Below are 20,408 nucleotides of genomic sequence, written 5' to 3'. Positions count from 1 at the left end.
TATGCTCATGGGAGAGGATTACACAAGGGCTTGGGTCAATGGGAGGCATCTGAAAAAAATCTACCAACTATTTAGCTTATAAAATCAGCACTCAGATCTCAGCCCATATAGGAAAGAAGTAAAATAAAAAGATAATTAAACTTTCCTCTATGAAATTTAAATATGTATTTGGGGAACTAGTGAGCGAAAGAATTAAGGAGGTCAAAAGAAATAGAGAAGGGAGTTCCAACAGTATGATTCCAATTTAAAAAATTATCAGGAAAAATAAAGAGGCAAGTGTTTAATAAATTTTATGTAAGTACAATCTAATATTCAATGTAAAATTATTTGCTTATATGTGAGATTATTTGCTCACTTCTGTGTAGAATTATTTGTTTATCTATGTGTCGAATCTTAAAAAACAAACAAAACATCCAAGCTCATAGATACAGATAATGGATGGGAGACAGAGGGTGGGGGTGGGCAGAATGGGTAAAGGGAGTTCAAAGGTACAAACTTCCAGCTATGAAATCAATAAGTTAGGGTATATAAAGCACAGCATGACTATAGTTAATAATGCTGTACTGCATATTTGAAAGTTGCTAAGAGTGTAGATCTTAAAAGTTCTCATCACAAGAAAAAATCCTGTGACTATAAATGGTGATGCATATTAACTTGACTTATTGTGGAGATTACCATGCACTGTATACAAATATCAAATCAATATGTTATATACCTGAAATTAATGTAATATAATTATACCTCAAAAATATTGGCTATAGTGTTTGGAATATAAACTCCCACGGGGCCCCAAAACCTCAGAAAAGTTTGTTACATATAGAGACTGAGAACTGAATGGAAATAAAAACTTGGAGCTATTGATAATTATGACTTTTTGGGTATGTTTTATGTATACTGTGAGTTTTCTACCATTTATGAGATCAGGATTCGAGTCCCTTTTTCCTTAGACATTAGAGAACAAGGTGATTTTTATCCAACTGGAAGTTTTAGGAACATTGAAAAAGTTAATTTATGGGTTTCATGTTTCTGTCTGAGAGAAAAATAGACATTCTTAGAATACATGGCAACACTGCATTAAGATGGGCCAAGAGAATATGGTTCATTTTGAAACGAAAGCAAGAGCGTAAACTTTAGGGTCACGAAACAAGTGAACATGAAAGCATTTGGAAAGAACTTGGAATACTTTCATGTGGTTGTGGTCACACGACCTCCCCGGCCTGGCCACACAGCTGCAGGTGCTACTCATGTCAGCGAGCGTGGCTCTTCAGACACCTGACAGTTTATTCCATTTCTAAACTGTACTTTTTTTTGGTGATGAAATAACCTCAGAGCTTGAGTACAAAAGAAATGACGTGTATATATGAGTTTGACCCAGAGATTAGAGAACGTGAACTGTTACTGCTATTTACAGCATTCAGCAACTGCTGAATATAAATGTACACCAAGTTAGCATAAGATTCCCTCTCGTTGTGAGAGGATTGAAATCATACAATAATAGTTCAATCTATCAAAACTAGGAACATCTTGGGTGTCTAGCTTGGTTTTCAGGTTGATTGGGTACCAGGGAACTGACCAAAAAAACCCGAGAAGAAGCAGTATAGGGAAAGAATGCTGAATCTGGCAACAAAGTTTCTTTCTTCCAACACTGTGGGTATGACTTGGGTGGCACTGAATGAATTATTTTTGTTGTTGTTATTATTTTTTTTAATATTCTAGGCTCTTGGTTTTCTCTTCAGCGAAATGAGGACAGCCTCACAGGGTAAATAATAAATGTTCAAGGGATTTGCAAATTATAAATTACCATAACAATTTAGTTATTATTTTCCAATGGTTCCAAGCTAGCTACCATCCAAGCATTTACTTCATAGGAAAGAGACAGGTTGAAATGGTTCCAACAGTATGGGGTGTGGTAATAAACAGCTAAATCACAGTATGGGATGTAGTAATAGCTTCGTAGCAAAAATAAATAAAGGAAAAGAATATTTATCAAATGCAATCCGGGGCCTCTGAAGCTCCACGAGATTCTTCGTTTGCATCTATTCTCACTTCAGCCAAACTCTTTCAGTCACAGGAGGTAACTATCTGCGGGAAATCACGTAATCAGTTTACAATCTTTATTCGATGTGAAGAAAAATATAAAATAAAATGGCAAGAAGGCTAAAGTCTGAACAAGGATTTCTAGTTATCATTTTTGTGTACTAATGTTTTGCATCGCCAGTGTTTTAAAGCTAGGCAGGGTAGATGTTATCCCATTATACTGAGGAAGGAGCTATCTCCCAGAAGCTCTGTGAGCAGGATATTTCAAATGCACAAGACGAAAGGTCAGACTAAGTGGCATCACCGCTTCTCACCCTCCCCACCCTCCTCTTCCCCCCTGCCATACTGATATTTTTGTCTCCCTCTCTCCCATTTTAAAATTTACATATAAAAATTAAATGAAATAATGTGTTTTGGCTAAATAAGATTAAAAAAATACTTTTAATCTTATCTTATTTATATTATACCAAGAAGAAGTGCATACAAAACAGAGGCCTAAAAGGATGCTTTTCAAATTTCTGTCAGGATCTTCAAGAAAACTGCAGTCATACTACAAAACAAACAACCCCATTTGGAGGAAGACCCATTGACATCAAAACACGGATCAGTGAACAAAGAGTGAGGTTAGCTTTCTTTTGGCCAATTGCAGTCTCTAGTAATAGATTTCAGAGGGTGATTTTTAGCTGTCATTTTCATGGTTTAAGTATATCAAATTCCATTATTAATCTATAAATAATATCCTAGAAAAATTCCTCATTGAGTGCCCTGAACACATTTCCTTTTTTCTTCTTAGGTCCTTAACTTGATTCTGCCTTCCCTCTGCTGCCAGAACTCTTGTTTCTTAAATAATTTATCTAATTGTGTTATTTTCTTTTGTTTGAACATCTCTGTTAGGTGTAGCCTTCAGGATAAACACTAAAGCCTCTGGCTTGGCATTCAGTACTACTCCTAATGCGGGCCAGGCCTACCTCTCTGACCTGATTTTCACACATGCACCTGACAGAGCCACTCGTGTGCCTCCATTCTAGAATATTCATGTCTCATTCTTCAATCAGTGTTCCATACCCTTTCATAAAACAATGCTGTCCCTTTGCCTAAACTGTCATTCCTCCTTGTACGCCTGGAAAAGTCTGCTCAGGCTTTGGGATCAAGTGTGACTTTATTTATATGGGAACTCTCTCCTGAATCCTACGGGCAGGAAGCCTTTGCTCCCTCTGAGTTCACGAGATAGTTTCATCTCCTTATTGCAACATGTGCTAAATTGCATTGCAGTTTATCGGTTTTCATATCTGACTCCTCTGTGCACTATAAATTCATCTGGTCCTGTTGTCGGAGAATTGCATGAATTGCCTTTCTCTGTTGTTAGTAGGAATTGGGTTCTTACAATGTCTTGAGAAAAAGAATTTTCTAAGACTTGAATAGAAGAATGAGTGGTTTTAATTTTTGTGTAGTCAAAGTCCCTGTTCCCTTAAATCATTCCTGGAAGAGGGGTAGCTGGGAATTCAGCAGAGCTAAAAGTAAAGCCAGTGTCCAGAGTTTCCATTCCATAGTGGAGTTGAGTCCAGCATAGCATCAGTCCATTAGTTCATTCTGTGGGGCATTCACATGGTTGTGGACCATGTGGGGCAGTGCAGAGTGCGAGAGTCCCGCACACCTGGTGTCAGGCATCAGCCACGAGAAAGCAAGACAGCCAAGAGAGAAGAATCTCTTTGTTCAGGAGTTAAAATACCAAATCTTCTCATGCTTGCAGTGGCCACGCCCATTCTGGCCAATGGCCCATTCCCAGGTGTGATTGACAGACAAGTATCTTCTCTCATCATCCAGACTTTATTGGGCAAGTGTCTAAACTGCCCCTGTGCAGTATGTTTCCCTCATCGATCTGTGGGGAACATAATTGGAGAAACATTCTTGGCAAAGCTGTACAAATGGCATGCCTGTATTACCTGGCTTTCCCTTTCTTCCTTTCCTGTTATTAATGAATAACTGGGTTAATGACAACAGTATCAGTCTCAGGACTGTCTAACTCATTGTTAATTCCACAGCACTTTATATGGTACTTAGAGCAACAGATAATTGATAAATATTTGCCAAAGTAAATCATGGCTCTATTCTTTCGATTGCAAAAGTTTATTGGATTGATTCCCTTTAAAAAAAAAAAATAATCTCTACTTATTTTCACAAATAAATAAAGATTCTTGATTTTGTGTTCCAGAATGTAGCAGGTCACAGTAGGCCAATGTTCCCATTGTAGTAATGTAAAAAAGGTGGATATGTTACAAAAATTATAGTGTTTAAAGTTTCAGAAATCTATGCAATTAACAAAGACGAGGTGAAATTGAATTACAAAGAGGAAAATGGTATACAATTGCACTTTGTATCACCAAGTATTTTTCCTGCAGAGGAATTGCTCATTCAGGCTTGAGCTGAGGGTCAGAGTTGGCCTGTGTGCAGACTCTGCAGGGGAGAAAGAACCTGGAAGGCCTTTGCCGTTTGTGGCTCTGGAGCAGCAAGTCAGACTCTTGATGGACCACAAACATGCAATCAGCAGTAACAGAATTTAAGCTCACATGGAATAGTTAACAAAATCAATTACCTGATGGTCTATAAAGAATCTCTAGAAATTTCAAAAGATTGGAATAGCTTAGAGTATATTCTCTGATCACAATGCAATTAACTTAGAAGTCAGTAATAAAATAACAAGAAAAGCCTCATTGTCTGGAAATTAAATAACACATCTCTGAGTCATACATGGATAATTAAGAAATCAAAATGAGCCTGGCCAGTGTGGCTCTGTGGATTGAGCATGGTCCCATGAACTGAGAGGTCCCAGTTTGATTCCTGGTCAGGGCACATGCCTAGGGTTTCAGGCTCCATCCCCAGTAGGGGGCGTGCAGGAGGCAGCAGCTGGATGTGTCTCACATAGATGTTTCTATTTCTCTCTCTAAAAAAAAATCAATAAAAACATATCTGAAAAAAAGAAATCAAAATGAGAATTAGTTTTTACACTGAATCATAATGAAGATACAACGTATTTAAACTTGTGGGATGCAACTAAAGCATTGTGAAATCAGTGTCTACAGAGACATGTATAAATATATACACTAGAACGGAAAGAAAGGTTAAAATTAATCATTCAAAATTTCATCTCAAGAAGCTAGAAAAAGAACTACATATAAATACTATTGAAAGGAGGGAAAAAGAAAAAGTAAGATAAGAGCAGGAACTGATGAAACAGAATGAGAAAATCCACTAAACTAAAAGCTTTAAAAGTAAATAAAAGCTTTAAAGTAAATAAAGCTCTAGCAGAATATTCAACAAAATTTGTGAAAACATAAATTACCTCTCTGACCTGATTTTCTCACATGCACCTGACAGAGCCACTCGTGTGACTCCATTCTAGAATATTCATGTCTCATTCTTCAATCAGTGTTCCATACCCTTTCATGAAACAATGCTGTCCCTTTGCCTAAACTGCCATTCCTCCTTTTACACCTGGAAAAGTCTGCTCAGGCTTTGGGATCAAGTGTGACTTTATTTATATGGGAACTGTCTCCTGAATTCTATGTAGAATGTATCATTGGTAAGTATCTTCTCTCACTCACACAGTAAGTTGTCTTTTCATTTTTGATGGTTTCTTTTGCTCTGCAAAAACCTTTTTCCTTTGATGTATTTTTTTCTTTTCTTTCCTTTGCCCAAGGAGCTATATTAAAAAAAACCCAAAACACTGCTATAGAAATGTCAGACATTTTACTGCCTATGTTTCCTTTGAGGAGCCTTATGGTTTTGATTATTATTATTTTTTTATTGTTGAAAATATTACAGATGTTCCCTCTTTTTTTTCCAATTGTTATTAATTTATTTTTGTTACAGATGTTTCTTCTTTTCCCCCCTAGACTCCCTCCTCCCTATCCCCCCAGCACTGTTGTCGTGTCCATTGGTTATGCATACATACACATAAGTTCTTCGGCTTATCTCATCCATTTCCCCACCACCCCCCTCCTCTGAGGTTTATCAGTCTGAACTGTACTCCTTTCAATATCTCTAGGTGTGTTTTGTTCATCAGCCTACCCCGTTCATTATATTCCACAAATAAGTGAGATCATGTGGTATTTGTCCCTCTCTGATTGGCTTATTTCACTTAGCATAATACTCTCCAGGTCTCTCCGTGTCCTCTCAAAGAATAAGAGATCTTTCTTTCTTACAGCTGCATAGTGTTCCATTGTGTGAATGTACCACTGCTTTTTTATCCACTCATCTACTGATGGACACTTGGGCTGTTTCCAGGTCTTAGCAATTATAAATAGTGCTGCTATGAACATAGGAGTACGTATATTCTTTCTGAATAGTGTTTCAGGCTTCTTAGGATATATTTCTAGAAGTAGGATCACTCGGTCAAATGGCAGCTCAATTTTTAATTTTTTGAGGAAACACCATATTGCTTTCCATAGTGGCTGCATCATTCTGCATTCCCACCAGCAGTGTTCCCTCTTATTTCCCTCATTGACGCCCTCCTCCTCACTCCCACCCCCTCCTGCTTTCCCCAGCCTAGTGTCTGTGTTCATTGGTTGTGCATATATGCATCAAGTTCTTTTGTTTATCTCTTCCCACCTCTCCCAGTCCCCCATCCCTCTGAGGTTTGTCAATCTGCTCCCTACTTCCATGACTCTGGTTCTATTTTCATTAACAGCTTTTTTTTGTTCATGCTGTTTAATAAGTAAGTGAGATCATATAATTTTTGTCTTTCATTTTGTTTATGTGGTGTATCACATTTATTGATTTGTGAATATTGTACCAGCCTTGCATCCCTGGGATGAATCCTATTTAGTCACGGTGAATAGTTTTTAAAATATATTTCTGGATTCAATTTGCTAATATTTTATTGAGGATTTTGGCATCTATGTTCATTAAGGATATTGACCTATAGTTTCTTTCTTTTTGTTTGTTTGTTTGTTTGTTTTTTGTAGTGTCTTTTTTTGGTTTTGGAATTAGGATTATGCTGACCTCATAAAAAGAACTTGGAAATCTTCCTTCCTCTGGAGTTTTTTGGAATAGTTTGAGGAGAATAGGTGTTAGGTTTGCTTTGAATGTTCAGTAAAACTTCCCTGTGATGATGTCTGGACCTGAGCTTTTGCTTGCTGGGACTTTATTGATTACACCTTCAATTTCCTTAGTTGTTATTGGTCTGTTCAAGTTTTCTGACTCTTCCCAGCTCAGTTTTCCGAGACTGTGTGATTCTAGGAATTGGTCCATTTCACCTAGGCTGTCCAATTTGTAGGCATCTAATTGTTTGTAGTATTTTCTAACAATCCTCTATTTCTGTGGTGTCAGTTGCTTCTTCTCCTCTTTCATTTCTGATGTTGGCTTATTTGTTCTAGTCTTGTGAAAAAATGCCATTGGTAACTTGATAGATATTGTGTTAAATGTATAGATTGCTTTGGGTAGTATGGCCATTTTAATAATGTTAAGTCTTTCTTTCTTTTCTTTTTTTTTTTTTGTACATGCCCCAATTGGGAACCGAACCCGGGACTCTCTGGTCCACAAGCCGATGCTCTAACTGCTGAGCCAAACTGGCCAGGGCAATGTTAAGTGTTTCTATCCACGAACACACTATATGTTTCCATTTATTTGTATATTCTTCAGTTTCTCAGAAATGCGAAAATTTAAATGAGGGAAAATGCTTAGTGTTGGTAATGATGTGGATTAAGTGGAATCCTGATATGATGTGGTTGGGAGAATAAATTGGTATAATCTCTTTGGGAAAATGTGTAGCAGTACTTTCTAACTTACGTCCTGAATATTTGTGTGCCCTTTGACCTGGCAATTCTACTTCATTTAAAGACGTGTTAAAATGTTCACAGCAGTACTATTTATATTAGCAAAGAATAGGAAACTAAAATGCTTATCAACAGTGGTGTGAATTAATATTAATATAAACTATAAAAAATTTTGGGTTTTATAAGTCAAAAAGTTCAAATAGTGTTGATATTTTCTCAATCTATATGTTGTGATATATCAACACAATGAATGCTTCACAGCAGTGGGAATAAAGATCACTGCCACATGCAATGACAGGTGAAACTTAAAAGTATGAGGTGCAGCCCCCCAAAAAGCTAGACATGAACAAGTATATATTGAATGACCCCATTTAAATAAAGTTGAAAAAATTAAAACTAAACTATACTGTTAGAATTAAAGACAGCAATGATGTTATCCTTGCTGGGGAGAGTAATGGAAGGAACTATGAATGAGGTATTTGGGTTATAAGGTTTTGCCAATGTATTGCCTCTGATCTCGGTGCTGATTTTGCAGATACGACCAGTTTGTAAAATTTATTAAGTGATATAATTATGATTTGTACTTTTCTGTATATATAGTTTATTTTAATAAAATATTTAAAAATTGAGAAAGAAGCTGGTGTAAGAAAATATGGGAATCACTATTTGTGTATTGTTCTGTATAATAATGGCATTAGAAAATTATGTCATAAATATATTGTCATTTAATCTCACAATATCTATATGCAGTAGGCATTATTATTTCCTAGCCACAGTTTTTAGATGTGGAAACTGAAGCTTCAAGACTTGTAACCTCAGGTCTTTCAAATGGCTATGTGACCCTCCCCAGCCTTATTGGCTCATCAGATGTGCCTGGACCACTCTGAACCCAAGCAACCTCAGTGTAGGCTCAGGCTGGAGCCCCAATATCCACGACATCATAGAACACTCTACTCCAGGTTCAGACCAGGACTTTGGGAGCCTGTGGAGGAGGATAAGTGCCAATTAAGGCAACATGAATCAGAAACATGTCTCTGAAGGGGAAGCGATGTACTTTGTTCTTGTAGATACTGAACCAGTAAAAGATGGGGGATGATAAGAGCAGAAAGGCATGTCAGCAGAGGAATAGGAAGAGAAATGTGGAGGCCGGGAAGCAGAGTCTGTTTCCTGAGGATTAGAGAGTGTGGCAGAAGTCACCAGGGTGGGGGATGTGCTGGGCTAGAGATCTAGTGGTATGCCACATTAGGGTCAGCCTTGAGAGCCATCATGAGGAGTGAGCTTGGGGGAGAAGCAGAGATCCTAAAAGACATCCTATTCCCCTAAAACCCTGCTCAAATTGCCCAGAAAATGTGGCTATTAGATCCTAAACATTGGTTGAAGTTGCCTGTTTTGAGGTTTGTTTATTTGAGCCATCAGGAGAGAGGGTCCTTTGCTCACTGTATAAGAATTGTATGTGAATCCATCAGAAACACTGAGCTGAGGCACTGGGAAGTTTTGTCTTCATTTGAAGCCTCTCTTTGCATATCTTACCAGACTAGAGCACTGTGTACATGTGGCAAGTGACAGAAAATCCAGCTCCAACAGGAGCAAGGGGGTTTACAGACTTGAGGAACTGACTGGGTAGGCATTGCACTGGCTTCAGACCTGCCTCAAACAAGCTGAGGTCTCTCTCAAGTCTCCTGGCCAAAAAGTATATGTCTTAATCACTGAAAGGTATTGATCCTATCTGCCATGAACACCTAATGGGAGTTGAGGCTTTTTCAAAAGATTTTTAATGTTTCTCTTTCCATTTAGCCAGGCATATCTTCTAAGGTCTACCTTTGAAATCTGTGAAATGTTGTGCCCAAGAGAACCAAAATGAACTCTAGTATCTGATCAGTTCAAGTGCTGAGCGAATTTGTCTGGATGACAAATGGGGAAGAAACACTCTGAGTCTGGTTCTACAAGGCAAGAGTCTATAACCCGCTGGCCCAGAATGTGATTTTCCTTCCTGCCTCCCAGACAGGCTTTATCGTGTGTCCACGGGGACCCGGGAGTGATGCTCTAAGAGAATTTCCAGGGAGTGCTGATGAACTCAGAAACTTTAGTACAATCAATTCTGCTGTGATACTTGTTTTGAAAACACAAGTTCATTCCAAATGCAATGATATATTTGAGTATAATGCAAATTCTAAATTTTATGTTGGTTTATGTGCAGCTTCATCTGGAAGACTCACTTAGATAAGTGCAGAAAACTACGTGCAGCTGAGGCAAGCTGTGTGGAAATATAAAACACTCGCACTCATATCTGATGTCTACCGGTTTGCTCAGTGCTCTTTGTGCTGAGACCCACCCCTCCACATCTGGTACTACAACTTCCTCTTCAAATTCAGGTAACACTCATTAAACACTTCACAAAATCTCACAAGCTAGGACCGCCCCTCCAAGGCCCACAAGCAAAATTCAGATCACTTTCAAAGTCATGTCATATTTATTATGCTACTTATGAATTTCTTAACCATTTAACATAGATAAAACTGTTATCATTTTTATTATTCCTATATTTTAGATATGTGTCACTGGTGAGATTTGTGAGCTTTGTGTCCCTAACTCATTTTCCCCATAAGCCCTGTGGTTTTTATTGTGAGATTTTTGCATAGTGTGGTGATTTTTAGAAATACATATGTTGTATTATAGCAAAGCATACTGCACATATAATTCACTGAAAGTCAGTCAGGGCTTTTGTATGCAAAATTTATCCTAAGGCATTTTACACAAAGTGTGGCTTTGGACTTATTAGAAATAAAATAAGAAACTAGAGTTATTAGGTGTCTGGCTCTGCACCCATATTCACATGTGTTTAGGGATTTTATTACTTTCAAGTACACTTTAGCCAACATGTAAAACTGCTCTTTGCATAAAACATATTATAAAGATTAAAACAGTTATTGACTCTCTACATGTTTATCCAATAGACATAGAATTGTGTTAATTCCATTGAACCTTAACTATTAAAGTCACACAACTTCTAACAATATCTCCCCCTTTCCCTTTGTGATGACATGTGTCTCAGCCCACCCTGAGGGGAGTTAGCATGGATGTTGTAACGTGGGACTTAGAACTGTCTAGAACATGGTAATACAAAGAAAGAATGTACCCTTATAAGAGAAAAATGGTAGTTTTAAGGTTGTGGTGCCAAACTTGACTGCTTTGGAATGGATAGATATGTTTTTCATAAGACTTTTTAAAAAAACTATTCATTTGTGAAGGATAATTTCTCTGTGATATGAGCTATTTTATGTCATCTGTTGGGAATATGAAGAAGAGCATATTTTTTTTTTTTTTTTAGGACAAGCTTTGTATAGATAGCATCGGTTGCCACAAAAAGCTTGTTTTGTAAAACACATAATGCCTGCATCCCAACTTCTTTATCATAACATGAACAACAATAATAAATAGGCACAATGTTGAAAAGGCTCTTGGGGAGCCCTAGTGTCTGACAGCTCATGCATCTAATTATTGAGATGTCACCAGAAAGCTGATTGTGTTGAAGGGAGGGAGGTAAGAGGCGGGGATGACATGGCAGTGCCTAAAACAAAGAGTCACATTGTCTCTTTGTATTTGGATCACTTGCTTTGGATCATGAGAGAATCTACAATGAGAGAATCAACCTTTGCCAGGTTGATGCAAGAGGCCAAGTGGTGCCACTAAATTAGTCATTGTCACTTGATGTTTGATATGAATATAGCAAATGACTTTTATCTTGTTTTGTTTTGATTCACTGTTCATAGGAAACATTTTAAATTTCCAACCATTTGATTGACATTGATGAGATACAAAAAGCAATGGTAGGGCTAAGTGATGTCTTCTGACTCATCTTCTGGCCAATACTAGAAGGACAGAGCCATCCATTTGTGGAGAGCACAGTCAGCCCCCCTCCCCCTGAAGGTGGCAGACAGGTTCTAGGACTCCCAAGGATCCTGCGCAGGCTCTCAGACTCACCTTTGTGAACCTGCCTTTTATTCCCGGGGGGAGGAGGGGAGTATTCAATTAAACGGACCTAAAAACAAACTTAACTTTGCATTAAAGAAGCTCCAGAATACTGAAATACTGGTAACTTCTGTGGGATGAAAGAACTGGCTTTGCCGAGGTCCTACTGATGCTGCACCATGCAGTTTTTAGTTGCTTGCCAAGGTGTGCTAGAAGAAACACAAGCTTGATTTTCCTCTGTGCCCCTGGCAAGTCTGTGTACTTGAAATGGTCAGAAGTGAGATGAACAAGGGTAGGCATAAACAGAGTTTCCAGCTTACCTCTATACCCATATATCCTTTGTGCATTATTATCAACTCCTCTACTATGTGCTGAGAACTTGGATAAGAATTGGTAACAAAGACAAGGACAACATGAACCCTGTTCTGAAGGAGCACCTGTCTAGTGGAGGATGACAGGCAGGAAAACAAGTAAGGGGTCTCAAGTGTTGTGGGGACTCTGAGCAAGTCAATGGTGGAGGGAGACAGTAGTCATGTCTACCTAGAATATGGGTATTTAGATCTTTTTGTCCTATGGAACTGTTTGGCAGTTGGCAAGATTTAAGTCCCCATGCTTCCAATTTCAAGCAAATGCTCAATAAAATGTAAATTAAATGTAACAATATGTAGACCATAGTTAAATTTCAGAACCATGTTTACTGCTGATTTGTGAGTACAGGAAAAGGAAATTACTGTATATTCAAAATTCTAAGTTACTCTTGAAAATACCAGGGTACAGGGGAAAGAACCTAGAACATCAGTTATGGTCTTAGCTTTGCAACTGACTAGCTGTGTGATTTGGCCAAGTCACTTAATTTTGTCCTTAGTTTTCTTACATGAAAAATGATAATCTCCCTCATTCTAGATAGTAATGTTAATAGAAAAACTCAAAGACAAAACTAAAAGTAGAAAAGAAAACCAAAAATCTACATTCTTAATAGTGTTTTTGTGCATGAACAGACGTTACAGAGCAACTGAATGATTTTGGACCTCCCTTGAAATTCAAAACAAACTGGAAGCCAGATGGTTGTTACCCATAATCCCACATGAGATGAATCTCAGGAAGTCCATCTGCTTGAGTTCCCCTAGTTTCCACGTGGAAGTTAGGATCTCTAGATATTCATAATATGTGAGTCATTTCATCTTCTTTCTTTTCTCAGGCCTCAAGCATACCAAAAAAAATTTCGCCTGAGGAATAGAAGGAATCTAAATTCTACCTGGTGGCCCTGAAGTATACAAATGGTCTTTATCATGAATATGTATAGGAAATCAGAAAAGTAGAAAGCAATCTATAGTGTGCATTTTACAAATTAAATTATCTTCTGTAATACAGCTCCTCAGGACTTTTAGCCCTGATTGTTAAAATCAACTTCCCAGGGGGGAATCGGTGAGGGGAAAAGGAGAAACATCTGTAACAAAAATAAATTAATTAATTAAAAAATTCAATTTCCCATTTCTAGCTTCCTTCCTGTCTGATCCATTTGTAACACACGAACAAAGCAATCTTTTGAAGCAACTCTGTCCAATGGAACACTCTGCGATGATAGAAATGTTCTACATCTCTCCTGCTCAATATGGAAGCCACATCGTATTGAGCACTATTGAGCATTTAAAACGTATCTGAGGCAGTTGAGCTGGGTTTCTTATTTTATTTACTTTTGATTAATTTCAATGTAAACTTAAGCAATTGCCTGTGCTGGTTGCTTCTACATTGAACATTACAGTTCTCAACTATAGCCTAGACCGTTTTCCTCCTCTATGCAGAACTTCATGTAGCTTTGCTCTGTCTAAAACAAATCATTAAAGTATCTTATGCTGACATTCAAGAAATTCCATGAACTGTTCTCAAACTTTACTTTTCATGTAATAAGTAGTTCATCCAAAGTGAATTATTTGCTCTTCTGAAGCCTATCTCCCGTTTTTCAGCAACCACGTTTTTCTTATGATTTTTTAAAATGAGAATGACATTTTGTTCATTTTTATTTAATTATATCTGATATTGAAATAACTCAATCTTCCCCACCTCTAGAGAGGGTCTTATTTTGTTCATATCAATTGATATCTCTCATACTCATGAAATCCCATAAACTTTCCTTATGATATCTAGTACATTTTACTGGATGTTTTAACTATGTATATATGTTACATCTGCTATTTGATTATAATCTTCCTGAGACTGTTGTCCACAGCTGATTTAACTTTACATCCTTCCTGGCTCTTTTTACAAAGAAGAAATATGAATTAATCATTAAGCAAACATCAGTAACGTTGGGTTTAAATCCCAGTTACTTGAATTATTGCCTATGTAATTGATTAGCAGATGCCAGGCACATAGCAAGTGCTCCACAAATGTGAGATCATTTGTAAGTCCTGAAAGTATGAGTTCAGGATTTTCAGAGGCAACTGTCATAATTACTTTTGATGCATAAGCAAAGGACCGTATTCTTTTACTGAAAGAAGAATGAGCTTAGCAAGAATAGTATTCTCCAAGACTCAGTGTTAGAGAAAGAAGCTTGTTTTTCTTCACAGCAGTGATTCTTGATCAACATTCACCTCTCTCTACTTCACTAAAAATTGGAGTTTGAAAAAGAATTTCAAGAGAAAACTTGACATTTAGCCCATGGCAGGACCAACAGCAGGTCATCCTGAAAGCTATTCCTTGGTGAAGGCAGCCCCACATCCAGGAAAAGCATGTGGTTTCCTGCCTCCTGCCATCCACTGTGTTCCCATGCCAAAACCCACTGTGTGCAGCACCAGGATTAAATGACTTATTTTCTTTGGTCCTGGGCTGAAAAGAAAATTTAAAGGTACATAGGTAAAAATGGAAGAGCACAGATTTAAAAGGAAGCTGCCCTTCTCAGCATTTGAATAAATTCTTTGTTCTCTGCTTTGGACTCTAATCTTTGGGTTGATTATTTATGCCTTTTCACAATGGCTAAAATCAACTGCTTTCATAACTATACAGCAGAGAGTTTTAAATGTTTTGCTCAAAGATATAAAATTCTACTAAACAATTGATTATATTTAAATTACCAAATTCCTGATTCAAAAATATTTCAAAGGAAATGTCATCTTTATATGCCAAAATCACATGAACTAACATCTGACTTACTTTTAACTAGTGATAGTAGCTAATATTTAATGAACTAATGATATATAAATTATTTGGGTTTGAATCCAGTTTGCTGTTTCCTTACTATATAAATAATTTTCTTATCTGTGTAAGTCAGCTCCTTCTAGGTTTGAATCTAAGCTGGGCTACACGTAAACTTTGTAATCTCCCATAAATTACTTAACCTTTCTGAGTCCATGTTTTCTTATTTATGAAATAAGCTATAAAATAATGATAATTCTCATTTCACATGAAAGTAATTGCACTTTAATTGAATGACATAATAAAGCACTTTGCACAGTATCTGGCATGTAAAAGATGCTCAATATATTTAATGACTTTTCTTATGTGGTTTGTACTAAAATACTGTAAATTATAAAAGAACAATTACTTCTCTGACTTGGCTATTTATAACTCTTCCACATAATTTTGACTATACTATTTTTTAATTTGGAAATTATTTCTAGATTAGCAAAAAGCTGCAATATTAGTACAAAGAATTCCCATATACCATTTACCCAGAATAATAATTTAAAAATATTTTGCTTCATTTACTTAATCATATATACTCTCCCTATAATATGCATGTGCATGTAGTATTGTGCACATAGTATTGTTGAACCAATAGAGTGAAAGTTGCATACATCATGCCACTTTATCCCTAGATATTTCAGTGTATATTTACAAAAAACAAAAAACAAAAAAACACAAGGAAATTATCTGACATAACCACAGAACAGTTATTAATCTCAGAAAATTTGACATTTACCTAATGTTCAGTCCACACTTCATTTTGGTCAAGTGACCCAATTATATCATTTTTGCCATTTTTACTTTTTTCCATTGGTACATAATTTAATCCAAGCTCATATGTTTCATTTACTTGTCATGTCTCATTAGTCTCCATTAATCTGAAAAACTTCCTCAGCATTTTATCATTTTTCATAACATTAATGTAAAACACACACACACACACACACACACACACACACACACACACACAAACTTGCTTATAATTATCTGAACCTAGAATTGAACTCTGTGGGAGGCAGATTCTATGATGTTCCAAATGATCCCAGTCTCCTACTATCTCTGCCTTTGTGTAGCACAAATATGTGGGCTGGACTTTATGATTTGCTGCAGTCAAACAGAATATAACTAAAGTGATGAGATGTCAATTCCAAGATTAGATTACAAAAATATTAAGGTGCCCACCTCACACATTTGTGAACACCCAGTTGTTTTCATCATAGGTCAAATCTCAATATAAATAAATGAGATTTAGTCTCTTCCTCCTATAATACAAAAGGCTCAAATGTCAGTAGACTATTTTCTGAAATTTTCGGAAAGGTTTATATCAACTCATCTGATCTTATTTTCAGAATTATACTAGGACTCTTTAGCTTTTACCATTGTATGTGGCTCAGTCTCGTCACATCCTGTCTATTAAATTTTAAATAAATCTGTTATTTTATAACAAAAGTTTGAAAGTTTATACATGTGTATATGTAAAGCCTAAGTCAGCACAGTCTTTATTATCAGACCAAATAACTCTACCTTTTTGAATGATGGTTTCATTTTGAATTAGAATTTCGTCAAAATTAAAATTCACAGTTACGAAAAAGTCTTTGCTCTTTAAAAGGCATTTGTCAAAATAGTACAAAAGGTTTTTCCAGATACCAAATTCATCTTTTTCTTACATCTAGTCAATTCACAATTTTCACTGACATATTACCAAAATTGTTTTTGAACTGTCTCTGTAATGATTCTTTTCTCTGCCCTTTTGCTGGATTCCTAGGTTAGGCTATCATAAGAACATGTCCAGCTGTCTACCAACAAAGAGTAGGGACAGTTTTTTCTGTTCTTATTATTTATTAGCAGTAAAGACATATGGCTTTCTTACATAAAAATTATACTACAAACTTAAAAGAAAACTTCAAGCTTTGAGGTATTCCACCATATTAGCTGTTAACCCAGTAAACTGCCTGTATATTAACCCCTTGAGAACAATACCTGGAGTGACATTTCCCTCTATTGAAAGTGAAGGTAGGGATTAGAGCAGCCATTTTCAAACATTTTACTTCCCCTTTTCCCTCTTACAAATTTCTCAGTATTTCAAAGAGTTTTGTTTAGGTTTGTTATACCTATGAATAGTTACCATATTAGAAATTAAACTGAGAAAATTTTGAAATATTTGTTGATTCATTTTAATATAGTAATATTAAACCTATTCACATAAATAACATATTTATAATGAAAAATATATTTTCCAATAATAAAATTGTTGGTGAGAAGAATTGTGTTGTTTTACTTTCTAATCTCTTTAATATATGGCTTAGTAGATGCCAGTTAGATTCTCATATCTGGTATATAGGCAACCTATCATAATATGTTCTTTTGGTTGAAGTATGGAAATAAATTTAGCTCATACAGTCATTGAACTTAAAAAGGAGTATATTAATTGCCTTTTCAAATAATTCCTCTTTAAAACTATTCTAAAACTCAATAAGTGGTAGTTTCTCAAGATTAATTGCAATGTGGATTTCAAGCCATGCATTTTATTTTTTTTATCCCTATTTATCCCCCATACCCTCTTCTACCTCCACCACACTAGCCCCTGTAATCACCACACTGTTGTGTCCATGAGTTCTCTCTCTCTCTCACTTCCTCTTTTTTATTTGTTTAATCCTGACAATCAAAATAGAGACAGACCCATAGGTAGAGGGTAGGCAGAGAGCTCATGAGTGGGGAAGTTGTGAGGGAGGTTGAGAGATAAAGCAAAGAAACCATATCTTGTAATAAACATTTAGCACTCTATCAGAAAGCTTTTCTTACTCTATTACTCTGAAATGGATCTTTGACCAATGCATGCATGCTTTTGTAACATCATTCATTGGTCATTTGAAAAATATTGGCTCAAAAGCATCCAAATTGGAAAGGAGAAAATGAAACTGTCATTATTTGCAAATGACATGATAGTTAGTATACGTAGAAAACCCTAAGGACTCCATCAAAAAATCTGCTAGATTTAATAAATGAATTCAGCAAAGTAGCAGACTATAAAATCAACATCCAGAAATCATTGGCATTTTTATACACCAATAATGAACACGCAGAAAGAGAAACTAAAAAACAATCCCATTTACCATTGCAACAAAAAAAATTAAGATACCTGGGGAATAAACTTAACCAAGGAGGTAAAAGATCTGTTCTCAGAAAATTACAGGACATTGAAAAAAGAAATAGAGGAAGATATTAAAAAGTGGAAGCATACACCATGTTCATGGATTAGAAGAATTAACATCATTAAAATGTCCATATTACCCAAAGCAATCTATAGTGTCAATGCAATCCCCATTAAAATACCAATGACATATTTCACAGATGTAGAACAAATACTCTGAAAGTTTATATGGAACCCAAAAGACCCCGAATATCCACAGCAATCTTGAAAAAAAGAACAAAGTTGGAGAAAATCACAATTCCAGATATCAGGTTATATTACAAAGCCATTATAATAAAAACAGTCTAGTGCTAGCACAAGAACAGACATATGAATTAACGGAACAGAATAGAAAACCCAGAAATTGACCCAAGACATTATGTTCAACTAATATTTGACAAAGGAGGCAAGAGCATACAATGGAGTACAGACAGTCTCCTCAATAAATGGTGTTGGGAAAATTGGACAGATACATGCAAAAAAAATGAAACTAGATCACCACTTATACCATACACAAGAATAAATTCAAAATGAATAAAAGACTTAAATGTAAATCTTGAGACTATAAAAATCCTAGAAGAAAATTTAGGCATCAAAATATCAGATATCACACATAGCAGAATTTTCACCAATACATCACTTAGGACAATAGAAACAAAGGGAAAAATTAATAAATGAGACTAAATCAAACTTAAAAACTTCTATACAGCAAAAGAAACCAGCATCAAAATACACTGAAAACCCCCTGTATGGGAGAACACAATTTCCAATGATATATTCGATAAGGGGTTAATTTCCAAAATATATAGAATATTCATATAACTCAACAAAAGGAAGATAAAGAATCAAATTGAAAAATAGGCATAGGACTTGAGTAGACACCTCACCAAACAGGATATACAAATGACGTATGAAAAATGCTCAGTGTCACTAATCATCAGAGAGATGCAAATTAAAATGACTATGAGGTATCCCTCATACCGGCCAGAATGGCTGCCATCAACAAATCATCGAACAAGTGCTGACATGTATAAAAGGGGACTCTAGTACACTGCTAGTGGGAATGCAGACTGGTGCAGCCACTATGGAAAACAATATGGAATATACTCAAAAAATTAAAAATTGCACTGCCATTTGACTCAGTGGTTCCACTTCTAGGAATATACCCTAAGAAGCCTGAAACACCAATCAGAAAGAATATATGTACCCCCATGTTCATAGCAGCACTATTTACAATAGCTAAGATCTGGAAACATCCAAGTACAGGTATCTATCAGTAGATAAGTGGGTAAAAAAAAAACTGTGGTATATATACACACTGGAATACTATGCAGCTATAAGAAAAAAAGATTTCTTACCCTTTGAGATGACATGGAGAAACCTGGACAGTATTATGTTGAGCAAAATAAGCCAATCAAACAGGGATAAATACCCCATGATCTTACTTATTTGTGGAATATAATAAAAAATATGAACTGATGAACAAAATAGATCCGGAAACATGGAAGTAGGGAATACACTGACAAAATTCAGAGGAAGAGAGAGTGGGAGTGCAGGAAGAGATAAAACAAAGAACTTATATGCATATATGCACGACCAGTCAACACGGACAACGCTGTGAAGGTGGGGGTGAAATAAGAGTGGGGAGGAGGGCATCAACAGGGGAAGAAGGAGAAACATCAGTAACAAAAATAAATAAAATTATTAATTAAAAAATATATTGGCTCATGAGTTATACAGTATTGATATATTTTATAAATATTAAAAAACACATTTGTTAATTTCCCCATTATTTTCCTTAGAGAAATTGAACACTGGGAAGCTGTTAAGCACATGATGGCAAATTGAAAAATTTTAATATTAATTTTTGTGTGAAAGTTTTTATTATCTCATTGGCAACAAATTCTGTCAGATTTTTTCCTTGAAGTGACAGGCTCACTTTATTCATTTTTAAGAAAGTGTCTGCCAAATACTTTAAAAAAAAAAGACAGTTTATTGAAATATAATTTATATACCATAAAATTCATCAATTGAAATGTTAAAATTCAGTGGTTGCAGTATGTTCAAAGAAGGGATCAAGGTTTAATAAAATTAATACTTTTTATTGCTTTATTATAGCTTTCTTTAGGAAACTGCCTTTTTTTTTTTTTTTTGTATGTGAATGTGTCAAAGAACACAATGACTACTAGTATGTTTTGGTCCCACAGCCTTGATTCCTGCTAAGATACCAGCAGTTTGTCAACTACTGATTTTGC

This window comes from Molossus molossus, unplaced genomic scaffold (assembly GCF_014108415.1).
Source record: "Molossus molossus isolate mMolMol1 unplaced genomic scaffold, mMolMol1.p scaffold_m16_p_7, whole genome shotgun sequence".
In the NCBI taxonomy this organism is placed as follows: Eukaryota; Metazoa; Chordata; class Mammalia; order Chiroptera; family Molossidae; genus Molossus; species Molossus molossus.
The sequence above is the reverse complement of the archived record's forward strand: the minus strand, read 5'-3'. Positions refer to the sequence as shown.